A 25,504-nucleotide genomic window follows, 5' to 3' on the forward strand; every position below is an offset into this window, starting at 1 on the left:
ACTATAAATATCAAGGACAAAAATTACACAGGAATGAATAGTGATATTAAATTTAATTTTTAGAAAACTGAGAAGCTTAGATGATAAAAAAACATGGAAAAAAATTATGGAAATAATATCTGAGAATTTTAGTTAACTATGACATGTATAATATGAACTCAAAAATACTATATATGCATATTATCCTTATGTTAGTGAAATAAATTATGTACTTGAGATTTTTAAGGAAGATAATTATACAATAGTCTTATGCAGTGGTCAGATCTCAAATAGAATAACAGGTTCACTTCTAGGCAACAAATTTTTAAAATGACTTTAAATAATCTAAAAACCTTAAAATTAAATTTACTAATTTATTTGAGTTATCTACTTTTCATAAACTAGATTCATTGACTAGTTACAAAGATATATAAAATAAAATCCTTATTCTTAAAGAACTGTCATAATGTGAGATGACAAATTCATCTGAAGCATGTGAGATAATGCCTCTTAATCCTGTGAGAAATGGGATTAATAGAATTACCATATGATCCAGCAATCTCACTCCTGGGCATATATCTGGAGAAAACCATAATTCAAAATGATACATGTGGGACTTCCCTGGCGGTCCAGTGGTTGAGACTTCGCCTTCCAATGCAGGGGGTGAGGGTTTGATACCTGGTTGGGGAGTTAGGATCCCACATGCCTCGTGCCCAAAAAACCAAAACATAAAAAAAGAAGCAATATTGTAACAAATTCAATAAAGATGTTAAAAATGGTCCACATCAAAAAAATCTTAAAAAAAAAAAAGGATACATGTACCCCAATATTCATAGCAGCACTATTTACAATAGGCGGGACATGGAAGTAACCTAAATGTCCATCGATGGAAGAATGGGTAAAGATGTGGTATGTATATACAATGGAATATTACTCAGTCATAAAAAAGAGCAAAATAATGCCATTTGCAGCAACATGGATGGACCTAGAGAGTGTCATACTGAGTAAAGTAAGTCAGACAGAGAAAGACAAATGTATGATATCGCTTATACGTGGAATCTAAAAAAATGGTACAAATGAACATATTTATAAAACAGAAGTAGAGTCACAGATATAGTTATGGTTACCGAGGGGGGAAGCAGGGGAAGGAATAAATTGGGAGATTGGGATTGACGTATACATACTATAATATATAAAATCGATAGCTAATAAGGACATACTGTATAGCACAGGGAGCTCTACTCAATACTCTGTCATGACCTATATGGGAGTAGAATCTAAAAAAGAGTGGATATACATATATGTATAACTGATTTACTTTGCTGTATAGCAGAAACTAACACAACATTATAAATCAACTATACTCCAATAAAAAAATTAATTTAAAAAACAAGTATATACACCAAGGATGAATGCAGTTGACTTAGGAAAGCACACTACACACAGAGTAACTGAGGGCATTACTATAATTGAACTCATCTTTCAATCCACTATATTCTTGACCTCCTTGGATGATGTAATGAGGACAAAGGTCAGCTGGTATTATAAAGTCTTAATAAAGGGAATGACTCCATAATGCTGGTAGCAGTAAGGGAGCAGGCAATGCAAACACATTGTATATACACAAAGGAAAAATTTCACTGATAATTACGTAGGTTTTATGGGTGCACTGTATTATGTTCAGTTCAAAACTTCTTTCCTTCCATCAAAATGAAAACCCACTTATTAAAAAAAAATCATCAGAAGTAATTAGAAGTGTGGTCCTACAAATGCAAGTTTGCCCCCAGTTTGTTTAGTCACAAGAATTTCATCCAGTCAGTAATTTATAATCTTGTGAAATCTTGGTATCTTGAGGCATATCATCTAAACATGAGAATTTTAGAAGTCCTTATTTTTCAACACTTGTTATGAAAAAAATATTGCCTTCTTTATGTACAATATCAAGCAAATAAAATAATTTCATATATATACATATATATGTGTCAGTTTTATATAACTATAGACACAGCATGAAGGTATTTTAAATAAAAAAGTAAATTCAAGCAGATAAATGATAAAATCACACTATGAGAAGAATACAGAGAAATGGGACAGAAGCAAAACAAATGAGGTCTATAACACTGTCCTTTTAGCTGGGTGCCCAGTTTAGCTTATCCTCATCCATGTGCATATATCTTACGTTAGAATCTTTTCTAATTGAGAAAATTGCTTACAGTATTCCCTCCTTATCTATGGTTTCGCTTTCTGTGATTTCAGTTACCCAAGGTCAACCATGGTCGGAAAATATCAACCACAAAATTCCAGAAGTAAGCAATTCATAAGTTTTAAATTGCACATCATTCTAAGTAGTGGGATGAAATCTTGTGCCCTCTAGTTGGTCCCACCTGGGACTTGAATCATCCCTTAGTCCAGAGTATCCACACTGTATACTCTGCCCACCCATAAGTCACTTAGTAGTCATCTCAGGTATCCAATCAACTGTCTTGGTATAACAGTGCTTGTAAAATATACCCATATTTTACTTAATAATGTCCCCAAAGCACAAGAGTAATGATGCTGGCAATTTGGATATTCTCTTAATGCACCTAATTTATAAATTAAACTTTATCATAGGTATGTATGTATAGGAAAAAACAGAGTATACATAGGAATCAGTACTACTAGAAGTTTCAGGCATCCACTGGGAGTCTTGGAACACATTCCCCATGGATAAGGGGGGACTACTGTATATTTAAATTATAAAACATTTAGTCACAACTTGACACTTTTCTTCAAATATTTGGAGATGTTCATCTTAAAAAAGGATTTTGACATATTTCGTGATGGCACATAGACCAACAAAAATAGATTAAAAAATTGGTTAGAGACAGATATTTTTATAAGGTAGAATATAATAATAATTACAATTGTTATACCAAAGATTCTCTTTTCTTTTCCCCCCAGAAACTATGAGCAACTGATCACTGGAAGTATTCAAACCTACATGGTATGCTTGTATTTCAGAATGGTTAAGAAGATATTTCCAAATTGAGTCAAAAGGGAGATAGCCTTCAAAATAGCATCTCATGCAGAAAATCTGTGATTCCTTAAATACTGAATGAAAGAAAGAAAGCAATAAACACTTTTTCTTTACTAATTTCTCACTATTTTTAGAAATATGCTTACAATGTTACTTATTATTATTTAAAAAAAAATGATGAAACTTCATTTTTACTAATTCAGCCTGATTAGAATTTATTTCAAACTTAGTAAGGTGGGTCTAAAAATTATGTACAACAGATGAATGAAGATTTGTTAAAGAAAATTAATGAAAGCATGAACTGCAAGGGAATAGTCATATCGTTTGAGAAGCTTATTTCTCTCAAGGGTACTGTTGTAACTATCAGCACCATGGTCATAGAGAGTTCCTGACTCTACCCATTAACCAGCTAAGAGACCTTGGACAAGCTTCACAGTCCCTCTAGGGCTCTTCTTTCATCTGTGACAGAAAGGATTTAGTCAAGATGCTCTCTGAGATGATTCCAATCTCTATGGCTTTATTACTTCAGGTACCACATAGAACCATATCAAGAGGAGAATATCATTTATTGATTTTGGTAACTTTATCTTAAATAATGAATTACATTAAAAATTTCTCAGGTTGTACTCTTTTTCGTATTATCAAAATAGTTGAAAATACATCTTTTAAAATGATGTTTTTCAGGTTTGTTTATAGGCTTTCATGGAAAATAAAGCATTTCACAAGAGGTGATAAGCAATACAGCCATTTTTATAGAAACACAGATATAAAGTTATATATTTTTAGATATTTTCCATCCAATGTCAACTACAAATGTCTTTATCACCTACAGTTATCTTTGGAATTAAATCTTTTGCGAGATGAATGATATAGACTAATGCTTCAGCAGGTTTAGATGCTTATAACTCGTAAAAAGTTAAAATGTTTTTCCTTTTATTTCATATTCATTCTAAGTCTTTATTGTTGCTTTTGAAACAGACCCCTTAGAAACAAAAAAAAGATGTTAATGATCATTTCGCCCAGTTTTGGCATTTTCAAACCAGGACCACAAATTATTTTCCTTCCTCCCGTCAAGAGGTGAAAGCTAGAAGGCTTGCTCCAGAAGCTCTGAGGCACCCTCTGAGAAGTTCCACTATGCTGAAGTGGTTGCCATGCTGGAGAGGCCACATGGAAAAATTCTAGTTGGTGATTCCAGCTGAGGTTAGCCTTCCTGCCACTCCCAATGAAGCATCATGTGAGTAGAATTGGTTTTGGACCCTCCATACCAGCCCATCTGCCAGCTGAATACCACTGAGTGACTTCCATCAAAGTCACATGAAAAAGAAGAATCACCTATTTGAATGCTGCCAAATTACTCTTTCATAAAATTATTAAATATAATAAAATTATTGTTTTAGGCCATTAAGTTTGGGCAGTTTTTTTCTTTAATGTAGCAATAGATAAATATAATTTGGTACCTGGAAGTGAGGTGTTAACATTACAAAATCTAAAGTGTGTGACTTTGGTTTGAGGACAAGACAACATGAAAAATCTGACAAGCCTCGAAGTGACTGGTATAGAGGACTTGACGGAGATTGAAAAAAATACTATACTGGGAACTGGCAGAAAGTTTGGTAATACTGCCACCCGACATAACCTGAGAAATATAAAATATACTTAATGAACTTGATAATAGAGCTAAGATGATTTCTGGGCAAAATGTTGAAGGTGCCACCTGGTTTCTTCCAGCTGTCTACCTAAAGGAGAGAAAAGAGAGATGGACTAAATAATCAACTGTTAATAGAATATGGAGTTAATGTAAAAGACTTTGGACAGCCTCTCCAGGCAGCAAGTTCTCCTCAAAGTAGGAGACAGTCTCAGGGTAAAGATCAAATTTGGGGCACTTTGAGGAGAACACAGCCTCAGCGAATCCAGGCTGTGGTCATAAGGTCCTTGGTTAGGACTTCAGAAGGATTTAAGTCTATATCTTAGTTACGAAAAGAAAAAGGGCATGCCATATAGATTCCCTCAGACAGACAATAGTGCTTAGTGCATAGTCAAAGAGCAATCTCACAGGAAAACCATTGTTGATGAAAATAATCAATAAACAATCTATAATAGGAATAGAAAAGCATTTTATTGAAGCCAAACTGAGGACTATGGCCTGGAAGACCCTCCTAGATAACTCTGAAGAACTGCTCTGGAGAAGCATGGTTTTCATAACAGTTTTATATCTTGTCAGAACAAAGAATATCAAAGAAGTCAGGGATACATTCCTTCAAGGTTTAAAAAAAAAAAAAAAGAAAGATCAGCACGTACACAAACGCAGTATGAACTTGGCACCTGGGAAAGGAGTCTTATCATTGAAGGAGTACCAGCATTGGCATCCCAGGAAGGGAGGCATTTAATCTTTAACATGGACATTCTTTACTTCTGGTCAATGTGACCTTTTCTTCAATAATTAAAGCAGATGTATAAGATATGTTTGAGAGGCCACAAGTAGGCTATTCTAGTTAGCATAAAATTTAAGTTAACTCATGTATAAGCCAGAATGACTTCCCCATACCCAATATGTGAAAATTTCTTTTATCACAAAGTTAGAGAAGAATTTATCTTAAATAGATTTATGGATATGGTTTTGTCTAATGGCATAGATTAGGAACTGATACACAAGAGGCTCACAAGATTTTAAAGGAATTATATTAGCATAGATTGAGAGGGACAGAAAGAATAGAAAAAAAATTAAGAAGCCCCAAATTCTGTAAGCAGGGAAAAAAATCTAAGAAAACTGGATTTTAAGGAAACTAGATTTTATGGAAAAAGCTACATTACTGTATATGGACTAGGATGTTTTCAGAGGGCAGGTCCAAAACCAAGAGCCATGTAGAATTATACACAGAGATCAAGACTGAGCCTTAATTAGGGAAATGAACACATCTACCAGATTATATTTAAGAATTGCTGCAGGACAGTGATTGTTACATGTCTCTCATTTTTCCCCTTGTAGAACAGGAGTGTTTACTCTAGTTATCTTATGCCTGTCTCATCTTTGGACACTAGGTGGATGGGGGGCAGATAAATTGTCTCTTAATTTCATAGGTCTTTAGACTAAGAGCAACTTTATCCAAGGCATAAAAGCCAAGGAGATTCTTCTGTAGCTAGATCTGATTTCAATGACGAGATCCAGGACCTTGAACCTGAACTTTACAGCATAATAGGATGAGACTTTTGGTGGTTCTTGCATGAGGAAGAAAGATCAGTAATTTTGTGATCAGGGCATTATCTTAAGTGGTTTCAAACATGGAAGCAAATTATTTGAAATTTCTCTCATGGGTATTCAGGTCTGTGGTCCCCCACCTTGAGTATGTGCTTGGTTGGGTCTGCTTCAACCAACAGAGTAGGGCAAAAGTGGTGCTAGACTGTAAAACTTCATGCAGCTTTCACCTTCTTCACTGGAAGAATTTCTCTTGACACACGGACCCACCATGTAAGAATTCAACCTTGAGACTGCCATACGGAAGAGTCCACAATTAGGCATTTTGTTGACAATTCCAACTGAACTCAGCCTTTCAGATATACCCTCCAAGTCACCATATATGTGAGTAAGTAATTTCTACCTTCTAGTCCAGATGGTTTAACAATTGAATATCATCAAGTGACTTCTATTATGTCACATGGAATAGCAGAATTATCCAGCTGATCTCTACTGGATGTCCTGACCCACACAATTTATAGGATATAGTAGAATGATTGTAGGATTTTTACCACTAACTTTTGTGGTCATTTGTTCCACAGTAATAGATAACTGGAACACAAACCTTCTCTTTTACAAGATAAATCTTTAACAGAAGAATTATGGCAAGGAGGAATGAAGTAATTTGCACAAGTTCATGCAATTATACGGGGGAGGACAGGGATGTGAAGCCAAGATCCATGTCTTATTCTTATTTCCACTATACCTCTTTGTCCTGACAAAGTGCATTTTTAAAAATATAGTGCTATCTTATAATGTTTAGAAATTAAATAATCAACATTATGAAAGTCAAACATGTTTATTATTAGTCCTTTCATTTTTTCTTTTTATCTCATTGCCTTCTATTATTTAACTGTTTTTTTTTTTTTTTACTATCTAACATGTTAAGACTCAGCCCACATATGAAGAAAATAAACATAGCTGAATTTTTAATTCTTAGTGGACTTAATTCATTATTTCTGTGATGAAGATTTATGCCCTGATCTATTCCTCTGCCCCATTCACTGTCATCCCTTATAACTTTAACTAGGAACACTTAATTTCATACTGACATCCTGACAAATCCAGCACGAGGATTGAGAAAGATTCTCATCAGATAGAATTTAAAGACTCCAATCCAGTAAATCAGCATTTCAACACTGAGGTAACTTCTTGGAAACTTCACTCTTTTCTTGCAGTCACGTTCTCCTTCCTAGATTTGTTTTTGATGAAGCCATCCTACATTCTATGTCAAGTAGCTGAGTCTCCCTCCCTTGTTTAACCTCATGCCAGGGTCCTGGTTTGGATTTCCTGCCCATCTCCCCTATGTACCTAGGATTTTAGTCCCACCATGTTCTCATAGATTCTGTATTCTAATCCATCTTGAAAATTTTAGCCCCGAAGCAAGAATTATGCTAGTCCTCTTCAATTTCCTTGGTGTTTCTGTAATCCTGTCTAGAATCTTTGCTTTAGTACTTAGCTGCCTTAACTTAAAGTTACTTAACACCTAACTTTACACTCTTGTTTGTCTTTCTGGACATGAGTGTGATGGCCTGCCTGTCTGTCCACCTGTCTTGATCCATTATTGCCTAGTATTCACTGTTGTATTCTCCAGATGAAATGCTTTGTCTGTCTGGCTAGATTTCCATCACTGTATTCTTGTACAATTTCCAAGAGCTGATTTTATGTCAGCATTAGTTTTTAGCGTCCCACTTCTAGCCAATCTAAACTCTTTCTGCCACTGCCAAGTCCCAGATTGGTTAGAGAACAATTGTTGTACAACAGCTAACAGGCAGTCATATCACTCTAATAATTAAAAATACATTGTTAATCAATTGTGTTAATAAAATTTTAATAAAAATTTACCTCTTTTCATAACTTTGAAGAAAATAATCATGTTGTGCTTTCTTCCTTGTCTTTGACAGAAATAATAACTGAAGGCTGCAGATTTAGAAATTGAATCTCAGTGTTTTTAATGTGTACATTTTACAAAGGCTCTGACTTTCAGGTCTCCTATTAGTTAAGTGAAAGTGATAGTTTTTATACTTGCTTTTCAAAACAGCATTCTCACAGTGGAAATATATGGCATACTTATTTACATATAAAACCACAGCTTTTCTTTGTGATGCACTGAAGTAAAGCATATGACTGGTATGTGTATGATGGTTTTTCCCTAGAGGAAATAAAGTTCATTATTCTAAACTGAAGTCTTGATCAAACATGATGATATATATACATACATGCATATCAGCTATTGTAATTATTTACAAAGTAAAAAAATAAAACATGTTACAAAAATTTTAAGTGTGCTTCATTATAGTGTATGTGGGCTATGTATTGGTCTGGGTCCAATCAGGAGACAGAGAGACATAGTAACTGAAGTAGGGGAAGTTTAATATAAAGAGTTATTAAGCTATGACAGAATCACAACTGTAAAAATGAAAGAGAAGTCTAAAATGTACTCTGAGGGATTCCTCTGTCTTTTCCTAGAGCTAAGAAAATGTACCTAAGTAAGGACATACTTCCCTCCATGCTACACCCCCTACTCCCCCCACAGTGGGCCAGGATAGGGTTCAGACCTAGTGAAGAGTGAAGAAGTTTGTTGTATTGTCTGAGCCAAAGCTAGTTTACAGACATCAAGCAAACAGGGAAGAAAACCTCTGGGCTGGGGCAGCATGGTCACCAAGGGACTGGGTGTTCTGGGTGCACAGATGGGGCAGAGTGACACTAAATGTTGCCACACACCTGCTCCTTGACAGACAGCGTGTCAGGAGCAAGAAATAACACTTATCCTAACCTGAAAAGGAGAAGCCTCTTTCCTCCTTTCTCCAGCACCCTCTACCGATGAAGCTTAAAATCATGCTCACTGTAAAAGAAAAAGTATTCGAAGAGTCTATTATTTAGAGCAGGTATACAAAGCTTGAATTTGCAGTTGTGAGACAATACACTGATAACTGTCACACACATCATATAGGCTATCTCACCATGTTGTAAATATATGTTAAACGCAAAATTAAACAACTCTTTTGGGTCACAAATTTAACCTGTAAGTATAATAACAAATGTGCAATAAAAATTAAAAATACAAATGTATGGATACCAAGGGGGAAAGGGGGATGGGAGGAATTGAGAGATTGGGATTGACACATATACAATATTGATACTATGTACAAAATATATAACTAATGAGAACATACTGTATAGCACAGGGAACTCTACTTAATGCTATATGGTGACTTAAATGGGAAGGAAGTTCAAAAATGAGAGGATATATGTATATGTATAGCTGATTCATTTTGCTGTACAGTAGAAACTAACAGAATATTGTAAAGCAACTATACACCAGTAAAAAATAATAATTATAAATACTTCATCATTTTAAAAGATTTAGGTGGCCACTACTGACAGTCTAGATCTTTTGTTTCCCTCTAAATTAAAACTTGATATAACCTTTGTTCTAGATAATCTTATCTGTGCTGCCAGAAAGAGTGTAAATTAAATTCCATGAACTTTTAATCAATATTTATATTTGACTTTTATTATATATAAAAATAGACTTCTATGTCTTTCTTTTGTTTTAGTTTCTATGTTAGGTTTCAAATACATGGCAGTGGCAACAGTACACAGCAATAAATGCTAAATTGTGATGCAGCTTACAGCAAATGCCTGTCCACAGACTAGTCTTATCCATCCTTTTTGCCTGATATGATTAGAATTACATGTAATCTTTCTGTACTCAGAACAAAGTATATTTCACTGTTCCAACACTGGCAAATCGGGATCCCACAAGACAGTAGGCATTTGTTGTACTATACAAAAAAATGAATATAATTCCAAAGAAGTTGACCCCTCTTGGGTTATCTAAATTTATTCTGAATGGGAGACTAAAAATCTACTGGAAGAGTGTTTGTCGTCACGCTGAATGTGAACCCCTTTGATCTTCTTATATTAACAATGCATTGACTAATTTAATGTAGTTCTTGTCTCACCCCAAATTAAGGAATTATTTATATTGGTGGTCATTAACATAATGATATTTTTATACCAAAATTGTGTTTCTAAATGCCTTAATCTCCCGGGAGCAATGGAAATCATTCTAGAATTAGATTTATGCTTCTCATTTCCATATGAGCTAAGAGTTTTTGTTCTAGAAATTTAGTCACATGGTAAGCCTAGTTTACTAGTTAAAGATGTGTGGTCTAGAGTCAAAATTTTGAATTTTAGGTTTATATGTATTTACCCATCTACTAAGTCTTTCAGCCATTACAGGACCCTGTGCTACAGAAAGAGGATATAGCTGTGAGTGGGAGGGACTCAGCCCCTGCCGTCATCCAACTTATCTTCTAGCCCGGAAGAGACACACATTAAATACTTGAATATCAATTGAACTATTGAAAATTTTGGTAAGTAGTTTGAAGAAGCATGTATGGTACTATGAAAGATGAAAGGGAGATCTTTTCTGTCCTACATATTAGGGAAGTTTTGACCAGGGAAATTACACTTGACTTCAGGTCTGAAAAATGACTAGGAATTGATAAATGTCAGAGTTGTGGGGTTAAGTGAGTTGCCCAGGTGAAAGGAGTGACCCCTGAGGCATGGAATTGCCCAAGTGATAGAGGATCTAACAGAAAAGTATTGTTCTCAAGGGAACGCATTGTAAGAAGAGTCTAGGAAGGGGACAGGGTCTTTATCAGGCATTATTTAAAATTATTAAATTTATTTATTAGTTAAATAATTATTAGTATGACAAACCTCATGGAACCTCATTTTCCTTCCTATAAAAATGGAGCAAATAATGCCTCCATCTCAAAAATATTCTAAAGATTAAATAGTAGAACGTTTACAAAGTCTTTGACACAGAGTCTTGCCAGGCTAAGCAATCTGTGAAGTATTTGCAACAGCAGGGCAATACAGTTTGTTTCTATTCATTTTTCTAATCTATAGGTTTTGCATAATTCAACTCTAATTATATTTTTTAGGAGTAGTATTTTTACATTTTAGATTGTTAAAACCAATCTTGTCATTATTTATATATTTAGAAGTGAATGAGTTCTAGAGAGATAAGGAAGGCACTAAGGTGTAAATAAGTTTAAATATATATATATATATTCATATATACAAACTAGATATATATATACATATATATATATAAACTAGAATGTATATATTTTGTATATATTTTGTATTTCAGTACATAAATAATTTAGTCTCTAATTTGAAGAAAGGTGACCTTAGGCATCTCCCTATTAACACATTTCTTTTTTTCTTGAAACCATGGAAAACACAATTAGCCATGTGGCATCTGTTTGATTTTCCTCATTGGGCTAGCGAAACTGCTTGAATTTTTAAGGTACTTTCCAATATTCAATCAAATAAGCTTTGAGGTATATGAAAAAACAGTGAGCCTTCTTGTACCCCTGCTGAAGGAACACTGGGCCTAGGTGTCAAGGTAACTTGACTTCATTTTTAAGGGGAACAGGAACACCACAGGAAGGTGTCAACATTCCTCACTAAGCATTTTATTATTTAAGTGTTGTCGGAAGCCAGCTTGAAGTGGACCTATTGTTTTTCACTTTTACCTTTTTAAAATAAAAGTTATAAAAAGCTCTTTAAACCTCAATTCTTGTACTTTTGTATGTATATTTTTCCCTCAGGGAGCATTTAAATGGTTTGTTCTTGTCATTCCCTGTCTCCCATTTAGGTTTGTTCCTCTAGGGTATTCTTCTTTTGCATTGTGTTTTACAGGAGGAACTGACAGCTCCAGCCTTGCTAAAAGGATACACTGTCTGTTTTTCTCTGATGAAAATACCGGCCCAATGCTCCATTGACCTTTTGCATTTTCCCTCTTTACCTCTGCTGAATCCTTGTTGCAACAGGAGCTCTCCTTTCCCAATATCGCATAAGAAAATGCATACATGATAACAGAGAAAAATATCAGAAACATGAAAACCAAGTGCTGTGTTTTGGGTCTGTATGACTGTGAAAGTCTAACTTCTAGTGTCCTGAGAACAAGAAAATGTATTTCATGCCTTCCAAGGAAGCTGAGAAGAAAAAAAGATATTTACTGAAATATTAGGAATGGTCCCATCAATTTCTTTACGGATACTGGAGAAAGGCTAGTATACATGTGTTTATTGGAGGTCAAAATCTATTCATGGACAAAACCTAAGAGGCAGAAATCATCTGGTTAGGCCTGCCATTTATAGCTTTAGAGTGATTTGTAAAGTAACAACATCAGTGGTAGAGCTAAAAAATGGAAGGCATGTGACACCATGGAGTAGTCTTTCCCTTAGCATGCCATGGCTCTGAGAAATGGAATATTTCCTGCCATATCAGTAAACAAAGGATGTCACAGTCATCAATGATTGTAGCCCTCCAACATGAGCTGGTGAGCCCTGAGGAAATGGAGTGCTGAAAAGAATACCTGCCGTCTAGCAGCTATCAGACTGTAGCTACTCCCCGAAGCCACTCCCTACAGTATGAGACCTGAAGAAACTCAGGATGTGAAAATACAGGACACTGGTCCCAGAGAGCTGAGGTGCATATCAAAGGAATGATTTCAGTGAGCCCAGACTCTTGCATCTTCTCATACATAGAAAAGTGCTAAATTCCTTAACTCAAGATACCTGGTTTTCTTTAATTAACAATAATATTTTGATGTTCAGACTACCTGCACTTTGTTACAAAACTTCTATATAACCTGGCTCCCCTGCCTCGCCTCCTCAAAGCAGTTTCTCAGAGCTATATGAAACGCTGTCTCCCGGCTTGCAGTCCTCATTTTGCCCCAAATAAAACTTAACTCGCAACTCTCATGTTGTGTGTTTTTTTTTTAAGTCAACAGCTGCCTCATTAAGAAAACAGCCACCCCATTTGCCTTTCATGTCTTTCTTTTTTTATTCATTTTTGTCTTTATTTTTACAGTGACACCCTCTATGGTAGTTGTAAAAAATTAATAAACAGAAATCTCAATTAAATAGGGTTGGGAAACCAGAAGGAGGAACTCTCAGGCCCTGCTACTATAGCAGAGCCCAACAGGAAGAAGAAAGAGTCCTCTTCTTTCCTGGCAAGGACTCAGCCAATGATAAGCCATGGACTGTAGCCTCCCAACTTCCTTTCGCCTCTAAAAAAGAGTTCTCCTTCCTTTGCCATGCAAGGACTTGTATGTGGCTGCCATGGTTGCAGACTTTGAGTTGCAATTCTCTATTGATCCTGAATGAACCCATCTTCGTTGGAGAAATATCTGGCAGTCTGTTTCATATCTATGTAGTACTTATGGAAAACTAGTAAGCTTTGAAAGTAATGCTGTTACAATTAACATGAACACTGTGTCTTTTCCTGTTAGAGTATTATGGGATGCTACTGGAATAATTGTCAAGAAAAATAAAAATTAAAAATAAGATCCTTAATTCTCCTCTGTGAAAATAAGGGAAGAAACTACTCCCTCTCTCAATTTTCTTAAAGCATTTACATTAGAAAACTTGTCATTGTAAGTATTTCTCATTTCTTTGAAATGTATATAAATCCTTTTAAAAACTAGACAGGCTTTTTGTTAGCTTTATGACCTAAGAATGTTTTTCTCAAAGACCTAGGAGCCATCTCTTTAAAATGTAAAAATTAAGGGAGATTGCATTACTATTTCCAGTTTCTGTGAAAGGGTAGGAGTTTAACTTCAGTGGGAACCTTATTATGAATTGGAAGACTATCTCCTGTTATGAAGATATGAGAAGTTTGTTTTTCCTCTAGTAGCCAATTAGCTAACACAGATGGTCACCCCAATTACCAGGTAGAGTTAGGATGTACATGTGTGACAAATGGTGCTGTCAAGTTCTCTTACTTGTGAACTAGTTACTGTTTATCTTATTACATGCATGTAATGAATTGCATCTGTTGGCTGTATAAGGGAATAAACATTTTTTTTCCCATCTTTGCAATCTCTTAGCTTAGCAGACTACATGTGACACACATCATATTCTGATTTAATGCTGTTAAAAAGAAACAACAGCTCCAAATGGAGTCCCCTATGCTAAGCCCCATCTAGACTTAATAGCAAACCTAATTGCAGTTTCATGAGTGGAATTTTAAACCAGTCCATTTGGAATTTCCTGATCAAGACTAGTGAGGTAATCTTGATAAAAGGCTTGCCTTCCTCTAAGGAAAGGGGACCTTACCTGAAACAATCCGCTATTTTAACTTCCTTGTCCCACCCTCCTTCTGCCTATGAAAGCCTCCTATTTTGTACAGCTCCTGGAGCTCCCTTCTAGGTGTTAGATGGGATACTGCCCCATTTATGAATTGTTGAATAAAGCCAAGTAGATCTTTAAACTTATTCAGTTGAATTTTGTTTCTTAACAATGCTTATTCAATAATAAAAGTGTTTTCTTACTCCACTACCTTGTGGAGAGGATTTCTGGGTGGGGACATTTTGTTTTTAACTATATTTCCCCAACACAATATGATTTGAAATAAATAGATACCCCTTAAAATGGGTATCTGTAGCAATCAACCAAGAAAAATATAACAGACCCAAATGTCTCCTATCTGAAATAAGTTTACTTCAGTCTTCAAGGCCTTGTCTATGGATAAGGAAGAATTTGTATAGAAGTGGAAAATCTAATCTATAGCATCAAGAAACTTGCTGAGACAGATAGAAATGTTATTTATCTTCATTATCATAATTCTCTGAACCTGTCATTACAGTTGGGTGAGTTGTGAATAAAAAATAAACATGGTTAGTGATGATATAAAAGGATTTTCAGTATATAATTCAATAATATATTTCAAGATTGTCATTCAATGTTTTCTATTATGTCTTCCTGATTCATAAAGCTTCTGAGAAATAAGAACTGTATCAATAAGTAGAATCTAACAAAACTTTTATAAAAATTTGTCATAGAATGCCTTTTGCAAATAAATATTTTTATCACTATGTCCATGAAATGATATACTCACTTTTTTACTAAGTAGAAGTCAGTGGAGTGTCTTATCAAAACTTTGGTTTGGGCTTCCCTGGTGGCGCAGTGGTTAAGAATCTGCCTGCTAATGCAGGGGACATGGGTTCGAGCCCTGGTCTGGGAAGATCCCACATGCCGCGGAGCAACTAGGCCCGTGAGCCACAACTACTGAGCCTGCGCGTCTGGAGCCTGTGCTCCGCAACAAGAGAGGCCGCGATAGTGAGAGGCCCGCGCACCGCGATGAAGAGTGGCCCCTGCTTGCCACAACTAGAGAAAGCCCTCGCACAGAAACGAAGACCCAACACAGCCAAAAATAAATTAATTAATTAATTAATTTTTTTAAAAAAACAAACAAAACAGAAAAACCTTTGGTTTGGTGTTTATTTGACTGTTTTTACTGTTGATATAATCAACAGAAATTACTTAATTCAATTAAATAGACACATATGGCATGGTAACTATGAAATGTTAAATAGTGATAATCCTTAATTTTAAGGGAGTGGGAGTGAGGAATGGAAGACACAAGGAGGGCAAAAGGGCTGTGTGTGTCTAACACTGAGAAATTTCTAGTGGAAACTTTCCAGGTGGGGCTCATCTGGGGAAGGTTTATCTTTCACACCAAAACCATAGTGGAATAATGGTATATAATTCCCTCACTGATATAAAATAGGGTAGATCAGGAGAATACAAATACAATTCTGTTTCTTTTTTTTAAATCAGGGTATAATTAAGTAATGTCTTTCCACAGGGTCATTTAAAGTTCATCTATTATATCTTCCTGATCGAATAAAAGATTCTGTGAAATGGGAAACATGAGTAGTTTTTTGGTGTAAATCTTCCATGCACAGATATTGAGTAAGTCCTGAACACTGCCCGGGCTTGCTGACACTATAGAGAATCTTGGAGGAATCACAGGCTGAGAATTGTCATATTAGTACATTCTCTAAAATGAGGGATTTTTCATTCTGTTTTAGATGTAGAGGATGAAAACTTTTCTCTCCTTCCTTTCCAAAGATCAGTTCTTTGGCTGATCTGATAGTTAAATTGACATAAGAAAGATTAAGAGGAGAAAAACAAATTTAATTCATATATATAGGAACCCTCAAATATGAGCCTTCCTGACAGTCAGGCAACTGCAGTTTATATGCCATCCTGAGCTTAGGAGAAGGGGATAGGAGCTGGGATGTCAAAGGGGAGAAAGACAAATCACAGAAAGATGGGAAGAGCAAATGTTTGGTAAACAAATGTGTGCCATGCCATGCAGGTAAGTCTTTCTGATGTAGAAAGTTATCTTTAGTAATAGCTCTCTCCCTGGTACAAGTCCCCATCTAAAATTCTTTTTGGCAGTTTAGGAAGAAGTTAAAAGATCTTCTTGAGTCTGTTTGGCCTTGATTGTCTTTAGCTCAAAATAATCCACTCGGCAAAGTGACACATTTTGGGGCAGCCTGCCCTGAACCCCATCATAAAGCTTCATGGAACTGATAAAGAGGCTTAAAAGAACTGAAAAAAAACAAAAGAAAAGCTGCTTGTTGCTAACAATTAGACATACTCACCTCAAAGTATACTAAAAATTTCCAGAATAAAGTGCCATCAATAACAGACTGCATCGTCCACCTCATGACTTACCCAGGACCTCAGGTCTGGTCAATAGTGCAGGATCTCAGCCTGGACATCTGTATGCAGAGTGAGTCCTAACTCTCCAAATTAGATATGGAGCTGCCTCTTCTCCCTCATGCAAAAACGTGACTGTAACTTTTTTTAGTGCTCAGTTTACTCTAAGCATGCTCTGTGGCCTAGCCTTGCTGATAGCTCTTGAGGGCACCTGCATATGGGCATTGCATATTTGAACAGCATGGAGTACAGTTTCCCTGGGAAACACCAGGTCTTTCCACTTTTTCAGCCACTCTAGGGTTGGTGTCATTTCTGCCTGCATCATATTTCTCTCACTCAGCAAGGATATTCTGAGTGCCAGCTTTGCTTCTTGGCCCAACTTTTAAACTCAATTTAGTGGCTATGATTCACAAAGTAGGGTTAGGGGAAGGGACAGAGCTACACCCCGGCTCATATATAGGTTCTGGGGCCTGGCTTATAAATGGTTATGGTCCAAGGGGTACTGCATTAAAGTTCAAAGATTCTAGATGAGATCAGAAAATATGACCTGTATGACATATCCTTTGCTTTTCTGTCCCTCATGGTACACCTCTAGTATTTGTAAGGTATAGAAAATTTACCAGAGAGATCAACCTGCTTCTCCAGCCTAGTTGGTCTCTGTGGTGCATAGTGAGGAAACAGCAAATGCCTCTCAGATGGCCATGGGGGCAGGAGGTGTTGGGTACCTTTGTCCACTCCCTACTGTGTATACCTCCTCACCTATTATTCTCCAATAAAAATTGCACTTCATTCTGATGAAAACCCAAATATTAGATGAGATCCAATAGAATTTGCTTCTATTCAACTAATCTTGTATGATTCAACTTATAGTTCTTCATAGAAGTGTTCTGGTAAATACCACAAAGCCTTAACAATTTGGGGGAAAAGATAAGAAGTTATGACCTTCGGCAAGGAAAAAGGTGTACATGAATGCAGCATATCTACTTTCTGGGCCGTAGTTGGTTCTCTCCTACAATATCTGAAATCAATCAAACACATTTGTCACAGCAAAGCAACACCATGTTTTTTAGAGATACACATCTGATCTGTATGAGAAATTTCTTTATCTTTTATTGTCAAACCTTGACCCATTTTCTACAAAATAAACTTGGTCTTAGAGTGCGTCTTCCTCTTCCTTTCTCTAGGTTACATTACAAACCCACTTATAGAAAAAGATAACAAGTGATATTACGTCCAAAATGTTTTTATTTTATCCATGCAACTTTTTTTTTTTTCCCCCATTGGGGAGTGAAGAATGGGAGTTTCAATCTTTCAACATTCATGTAATATGCTCAAACACTAATTCATGCCTATGTTAACTGTGTTTGCTTCTTAGGACAAAGTTAGGGTGCCTCTATTTTCCAGTTGAAGTTATACTTTGAATCTTTTAATTATAATGAAAGGAAACTTCCATACTATTAAGAGACATAAACCTGTCAAAAGGGTAGTATTTGCCTTTTTATTTTCTTTTGATTTCAATAAACAGAGTATGTTTAAATAAAATCTGTACTGTTTTCATCCTTCTGTATGACAGGAGGATATTTCATTTGGAGCAGAATCCTGAGCCCCCAACCTGGCATTGTTCCTTTGTAATTAGGAGCTGGCAATGGAGAGAACACCAAAGCATCGGGAGAAACTATCTGGGCTACTGCTCTAGCCAAATGGAGAGGGTATCTTATCTGCTCTTATTTTGTATTTCAGAGAGAAATCATGAACATCACTTAACTCTGCCCACAACTTCAACTAATTGACTGATTCAATTAACCACTCTCAGGCAAAATTCCTTTTCTTACTAAGGGACATGTCTCCCTAAGTAGATTAGAGAGATAAATATTCAAGCAGGGCATTTGTACACATTATTTATTTTTCCTCAGTGCCTTTATCCTATAAAGAAGGATGTGATGACTTTAATTGGAACAATGACCACAATTTAGCAGTAATTTCTGTTCCCTTAAAAAGGACACATCATTGCATGGTGGGTACTGGAAAGATAAAGCCTCAGAAGCAATTCTCTGAGGATCAACCATAATCCCATTTAACAAACTATATATAGTTTTAGCAATATAGTGTGAATTTTGTTATTGCCAATTAATTATTTGATTGTCTTTACTGCATCCTGAGATTTTTTAAATGACCTTGGAGTATCATTCAAGACAGTATCCTCAGGCAAGTAGATCTCTACTAACAATTATGTCCATAATCCTAAAGCTCCATGTTACCAGTTTAGCAGATCCTCATTGAACAATAATTTCTGTACAGAGGTGCTACATTGCTCCTAAGACCCTACACTAATTACTGCAAGGATTATAAAAAGACTAAGACACCAGCATTGTGCCCACCTAACTCTGAAAGTAAGGAAAATTAGACATGTATACAAATGACTATAACAGTATTTATAATCAATAAGATCTATCTGTGTGTGCTCTATAAGCAATAAAGAGCTAAACAAAAGCAAACAAATTGTTGTTTCTCTGTTATTATTTAAAGTAGGGAAAAATAACATTTTATAGGTATATGAGAGGGGCAACTAATTTTCCTGGTAGAGGATAGTTGGTTAACTAGTTACATAGTTAAATTGTTTATGTGTTTGGGATCTTAAAGAATAATAGATATTTTTCATTAGCAGTTATTTGATGGGAATTACATTCTAGTTTAAAGGAAAGAATGACCAAAACACATAGCAGAAGGAAAGCAATGGTTTGTTTTGAGAAAAACTAAGCCAGTTTAGCTAGAGTTTCGAATTGTAGAAGAAAGCACCTCTGAGAAAAGCATGGATCTTGAAATGAGGGAGTGTTATTAAATACCAAGAGAATATGTTTACGCCCCATTTCAGGAGCTTTGATAAATTATAAATATTGTTGAGCAAGGAAGTAGCATGACCAGAACAATGACTAATGAAGATATTTTGGCAACACAGTAGTAAATTATAGCATACCAAAGTGGAATATGAGTGGAGAAGTATAATGGGTTGAATAGTGTCTCACAAAAAATCATGTCCACCCAGAACCTTAGAATGTGACCTTATGTAGAAGACGTTATTAGTTAAGGATCTCAAAATAAAATCATCTTGGATTTAGATAGGCCCTAAATGCTATGACCAGCAAGTGTCCTTAGTAAGATGCAGAGAAACACAGAAAAGAAGGTGATGTGAAGATGGAAGCAGATTGGAGTACTGTATTTGCAAACCAAGGAATGTGAAGGACTGCCTGCAATCACCAGAAGCTAGGAGAGAGGCATGGGATGGTTTCCCCCTCTGAGAGCTACAGGAAGGAACCAACCCTGTGGACATTTTTATCTCTAGCTCTGTTCTCCTGAACTAAGAGAGAATAAACTTTGTTTTAAGCCACCTGAGTTGTGGTCATTTGTTATGGCAGCCTTAGAAGACCAATAGAAAAAGCTATAGCAGACATCCAGGGGAAGCATAATGAAGATATGAACTAGAGAGAAAGGAAGTGGAAATAGAAGGGAGCATGTGGACACACTGCTTACCGTAAAGTTTATGTGTCTGAGACCTTCACTTGAGCACCCTCCTCCAAGGCTTGTACCAAATTATATATGAATAATTTGGAATTCTTTTATTAAATAAAACCCTCATATTATATAAAGTACAAAGTCTAGACTAGTTCTTGTGTACATAACACCACAACTAACCTGTTCAAGTAGGCTGGAGTATAAGAATCTAACATTTCTAATCCAACAATCTCATTTTTATCAGAAATGGTAAATTTAAATTTAGAAAAAGAGCTTTTGGAGAAGTAAATAAAAATGATGTTTCTGAACAATTTGTAATGTACATATCCTACAAGACCCAGTCTGGTGCTGGATTTGGCCTGCAGTTTATAGTTTGCTGACCTCTGGTGCAAAGAAACAAGTATAATGAAATGTGGTAAGTGGTAAAATAGGGGTATGTGTAAAGTGCAAAATGGGCACATGATGAGAGAAGCAGTTTATTGCCATTGTGTATTGGGAAAGCCTTTCTAGCTCCTATTGTGAATTGGGTTTACTTGGTCTTTTTTGGAAAAAAAAAGAAAAAACAGAAGAAGAAGAAGTTTGTTGACCTGTGGTTTAGGCCACAAGCTCCACAGGGAAAAGATTGCATTGTGTGTTCCCCTTTGTACCCATGGTGTTGACTACAGAGTACATCAAATAGATGCTCATTCATCTTGAAAAACGGAAAACCTGAATCTTAGATACTGATAGGCACTCAAATGCAGATATAAAGCAGGTGTTAAACATATGGATCTCGATCTCAGGAAAAATATTGGGGTTGGCAACATGGTTTTAGGTAATCAACACAGATGGAATTGCTGAAACTCTGGAATTGACTGAGAGCCTGGAGGGGAGGGCAAGACCTGAGGATGAACTTTGATACTTACAAGCACCATGTTGGTTGCTGTGATGAGTATGGAGAGGCATTTTAGATATACTAACTGTACAGCCAAAGAGATACTTTAAATAAATATGTTCAATAAATTGGTGAAATGGAACTTTATTGTAACTCTGACTTTCTCTGGCTTTTTCTTGTTTGGCCCATCACTTACAGGAAATGTCAAGTGATTCTGAAGACCACCTGGAGTTGCTTTAACTTCAATCCCCTGAGAAGCCTCAGAAGGTCAAGTATTATCTCCTACTGCTTCTCAGATGCCTTTACATCGTACTGAGTTCCTAGTTAATCTTCCCCATTCCTGTAAAATTCACCTGTGCCACTGCTCTATGTAGAAATGACACACATTCTTTCAATTTTGGAAACTGAACTTTTTCTCATACACTCAAGAGGATAATTCCACATTTTGAAAATAGGTTTAAAAATATTGAAAGCTATAAAGATTAGAATAGCTCTTTCAAAATTCCCTAAAAGCACATTAAGCAGTAATAATGTACATGGTCTTAAAAATATATGTGAATTTAGATTTCAAAAATAAAGTAAGAAATCATTTTAAGTGAATTTAGAGATACACATAAAACATGATATTATAGTATATAAAAACACACACACTTATGAATGTACACATATAGAAACCTAAATGCATGCATATACACACAAGTACCATTTGTGTTCATTACTGATAACAGCTCAACAATAGTAATAACTGAGATCATTAACTGAGCATTAACTGAGATCTTACTGTATGCTAAGGATGAACTAAGTCACTCTAAATATTAGCTTCTTTACTCTACCAACAACTCTGTGAGGTAGATAATAATATTTTTACATTTTTCAATTGCTACTTTGTATAGCCTACACAAATAAAGTGTTAAAGGAGTCTCAAAATAAAGCAAAAACTTACTATTCAATTTACTTCAATAAATTGTTTATTGAGCATCTTCTATCTTCTAGTCAGTGTGCCACATGCTTAGACAAAATGCCTTACTTCTGCATAAGAAAGTTATATTAATGCAGTCATGGGCATCAAAGGAGCTGTGTGCCCCCAAGGAGAATACCAGTCTCCATGCTAGAAGACAGAAACTAAACTGTACAAAATCTTTCAAAAGGGAGATTTTCAGCTTCTTAAAAACAAACAAACAAACAAACAAAAAAAACCCGATAGCCAGTTACCAATGGAACATTGTTACTTTTCATTTTCCTTATTCTCCTTCTTCTAGCTTCCACGTAGATCTTGGCTCTATCTTTTCTATTTCAAATAACCCCTGGTTCAGTTCAAAATGGGATCAAGAGAGGAGTGGAAGTGTGCAAATTTCTTCCTTGCTGTTCCCCAAGACATGTTCTTAATTCCTGCTTAATTTTAAGAGCCTGACTGCTAATCTCTTTGGGGGAAAAAAAAAGATGAGAGTTGGGGTGTGAGGCCCCAGGGCCTGGGTGGGCTGATGGCTGCCACCATGTCCTTGCCTGCATGATGCTGGGCTTCAAGGCAGCCCAGTGCTGCCTGGCTGGGGCCACAACAGCTGTGACAGCTGCTACAGAGAGGAAGGAGAATGACACAGCCCTAGTTTGGGAGTCACGAGTGTATCTTTCCAGGATCTTCACCCTGATGGAGAACCTGGAAGTAAAGCCTACAGAAAGCACCCCCTGAAGTTCTGTGGGCTTTACACCCAACCCCCTCAGGCTACATCCTGAAGTTTTTCACTCTCAGTAGTCTACACTCAGCCTCCATCACCAGCTTCTGGCTCACAGCTCCTGCTCCAGGAAATTGAAAAAGGCCTTTCAGCTCTGCTAGGTCAATAGTAGGAAGTGTCACAGTCTGATATTTCTGTTGGGTGCCTTTTTATGTCTGTGTCCTGTACAGTTTTTCTTTTTGTTTATTTCATCTTCAGTGAGGTGACTCAGCTGCTTAAGAGTGTGTCCATCAAGGGGTATAGGCCCCTTGTATCACTCCCCCCCCCCAAATTCTATCCCTGTTTCACTCCAAGTCTGGTATTAGAGTCATAATTAAATGCAAACAAAATTGTGATATGATAGATAATCATATTGAAGATCCAGAAGAAGGCAATGTGAAATTCTCTTCTGAACTGGATATGATTTTTAATGAGAGTGATCAGGAATTGTGATACTTAGACTATCAGAAACATGCCTTTATATGATTATTAGTAACTACTTGGGCAATCATGGAGATTTGTCAGATACGAGGAGTGAAGCATGTAAAAAAAGTCTTGTCTGACTGGTTTGGGTTGTCTAGTCAAAGAGACACTAAGCCACTAGTGTTGTTATTTGTTTCTATAATGAAGCTTTGTTGGCCTTGCTCAGGACAATGCACAGAGTCATAGATGGCACACCAGCACATCTTCTCCATGAAATCATCTTTGTGGATAATGATAGTGACTTTGGTGATCTAAATGGAGAGCTAGATGAATATGTCCAAAATAAGAAATACAAGTGTGAGGGATTAATTGGAGGAAGAATGATTGGAGCAGCCCATGGTCTAAGAGAACTTCTGGTGTTTCTGGAGTGCAACTATGAGGTGAATGTGATACAGCTGCAGCCTTTGCTGGCTGTTATCCAGGAGGACCAGCAGACCATGGCTTGCCCAGTGATTATCATCAGTGTGGATGCACTCACCAATGGCTCACTGTCCTCTATGATACAGGAAGGATTCAGCTGGGGGACACACTTCAAGAGGGATCTTGTTCCCATTTCTGAGCTACGAAGGCCAGAAGGAGCTACTGCATCAATAAATTCACTTACAACAGCTGGAGAATTGTTTGCCAGGAACAGATGCTACTGCAATGAATTGGACAGTGTGACAGTGACATGGATTTCCTGGAAGGAGAAAATGTGGAAATATCATTTAGGATCTGAATGTGTACAGATAAGCTCTTTATTATCCCTTGCTCTATAATAAGAGATGTTTTCTGAAAAAGGTAATCATATGGCTCTCCTGAAGGCTAGGACACTAAGACACATAACTCCTTCAGGTTGGCACATGTTTGGTTGAATAAATATAAAAAGTATTATATTTCCTTAAGACGTGATCTGAGGACCAACAGCTATGGAAATAACCATGAGTGTGTTGAATTGAGAAAAAAATTGAGCTGTAAATTATTTAAAAGATATCTGGAACATACTTACCCAGAAATGTAGATATCAACACAAGGACAATTTGAAAGTGGACAAAATAAGTGTGAGAAAAAGCAGTTAAGAAACTGTTGCTTAGCCTAGAGAAGAACCAGAGGAAACCAGAGGAGACCTGAGGAGAGTCTGATGTAAGTCAGGACTTGGTTACCTCATACTATGTGCTGGAAATTTTTAAAAAATTTTTATTGGGGTATAGTTGATTTACAATGTTATGTTAATTTCAGGTGTACAGCAAAGTGAATCTGTTATACATATATATATATATATATATATATATATATATATATATATATCCACTCTTTTTTAGCAAAGTGAATCTGTTATACATATATATATATATATATATATATATCTCCACTCTTTTTTAGATTATTTTCCCATATAGACCATTACAGAGTACTGAGTAGAGTTCCCTGCGCTATACAGTAGGTCCTTATTAGTTATCTATTTTATATATAGTAGTGTGTAATGTTAATCCCAATCTTCCAATTTATCCCTCCCCTCCTTTACCTTCTCCTACTCCAGGTAACCATAAGTTTGTTTTCTACATCTGTACCTCTATTTCTGTTTCGTAGATAAGTTCATTTGTACCCTTTTTTTTAGATTTCCCATATAAAGCGATATCATATGATGTTTGTTTTTCTCTGTCTGACTTACTTCACTCAGTATGACAATCTCTAGGTCCATCCATGTTGCTGCAAATGGCATTATTTTGTTCTTTTTTATGGCTGAGTAATATGGCATTGCATATATGTACCACATCTTCTTTATCCATTTCTCTGCTGATGGACATTTAGGTTGCTTCCATGTCCTGGCTATTGTAAAAAGTGCTGCAATGAATATTGGGGTGTGTGTATCTTTTTGAATTATGGTTTTCTCTGAATATATGCCCAGGAGTGGGACTGCTGGATCAAATGGTAGCTCTGTTTTTAGTTTTTTAAGGAACCTCCATACTGTTCTCCATAGTGGCTGTACCAGTTTACATTCCCCACAACAGTGTAGGAGGTTTCCCTTTTCTCTACACCCACTCCGGCATTTATTGTTTGTAGATTTTTTGATCATGGCCATTCTGATCAGTGTGAGGTGATACCTCATTGTAGTTTTGATTTGCATTTCTCTAATAAGTAGTGATGTTGAGCATCTTTTCATGTGCTTTTAAAACA

At 36.2% G+C, this 25,504-nt stretch overlaps 1 pseudogene; it reads left to right on the forward strand.

The window, feature by feature from the left end:
* The first annotated feature begins 22,662 nt into the window (after nucleotides 1–22,662).
* LOC133076364 (polypeptide N-acetylgalactosaminyltransferase 11-like) lies at nucleotides 22,663–24,425 on the forward strand (annotated as a pseudogene).
* The last annotated feature ends 1,079 nt before the right edge of the window (nucleotides 24,426–25,504 follow it).

This window comes from Eubalaena glacialis, chromosome 16, assembly GCF_028564815.1.
Source record: "Eubalaena glacialis isolate mEubGla1 chromosome 16, mEubGla1.1.hap2.+ XY, whole genome shotgun sequence".
Lineage (NCBI taxonomy): Eukaryota > Metazoa > Chordata > Mammalia > Artiodactyla > Balaenidae > Eubalaena > Eubalaena glacialis.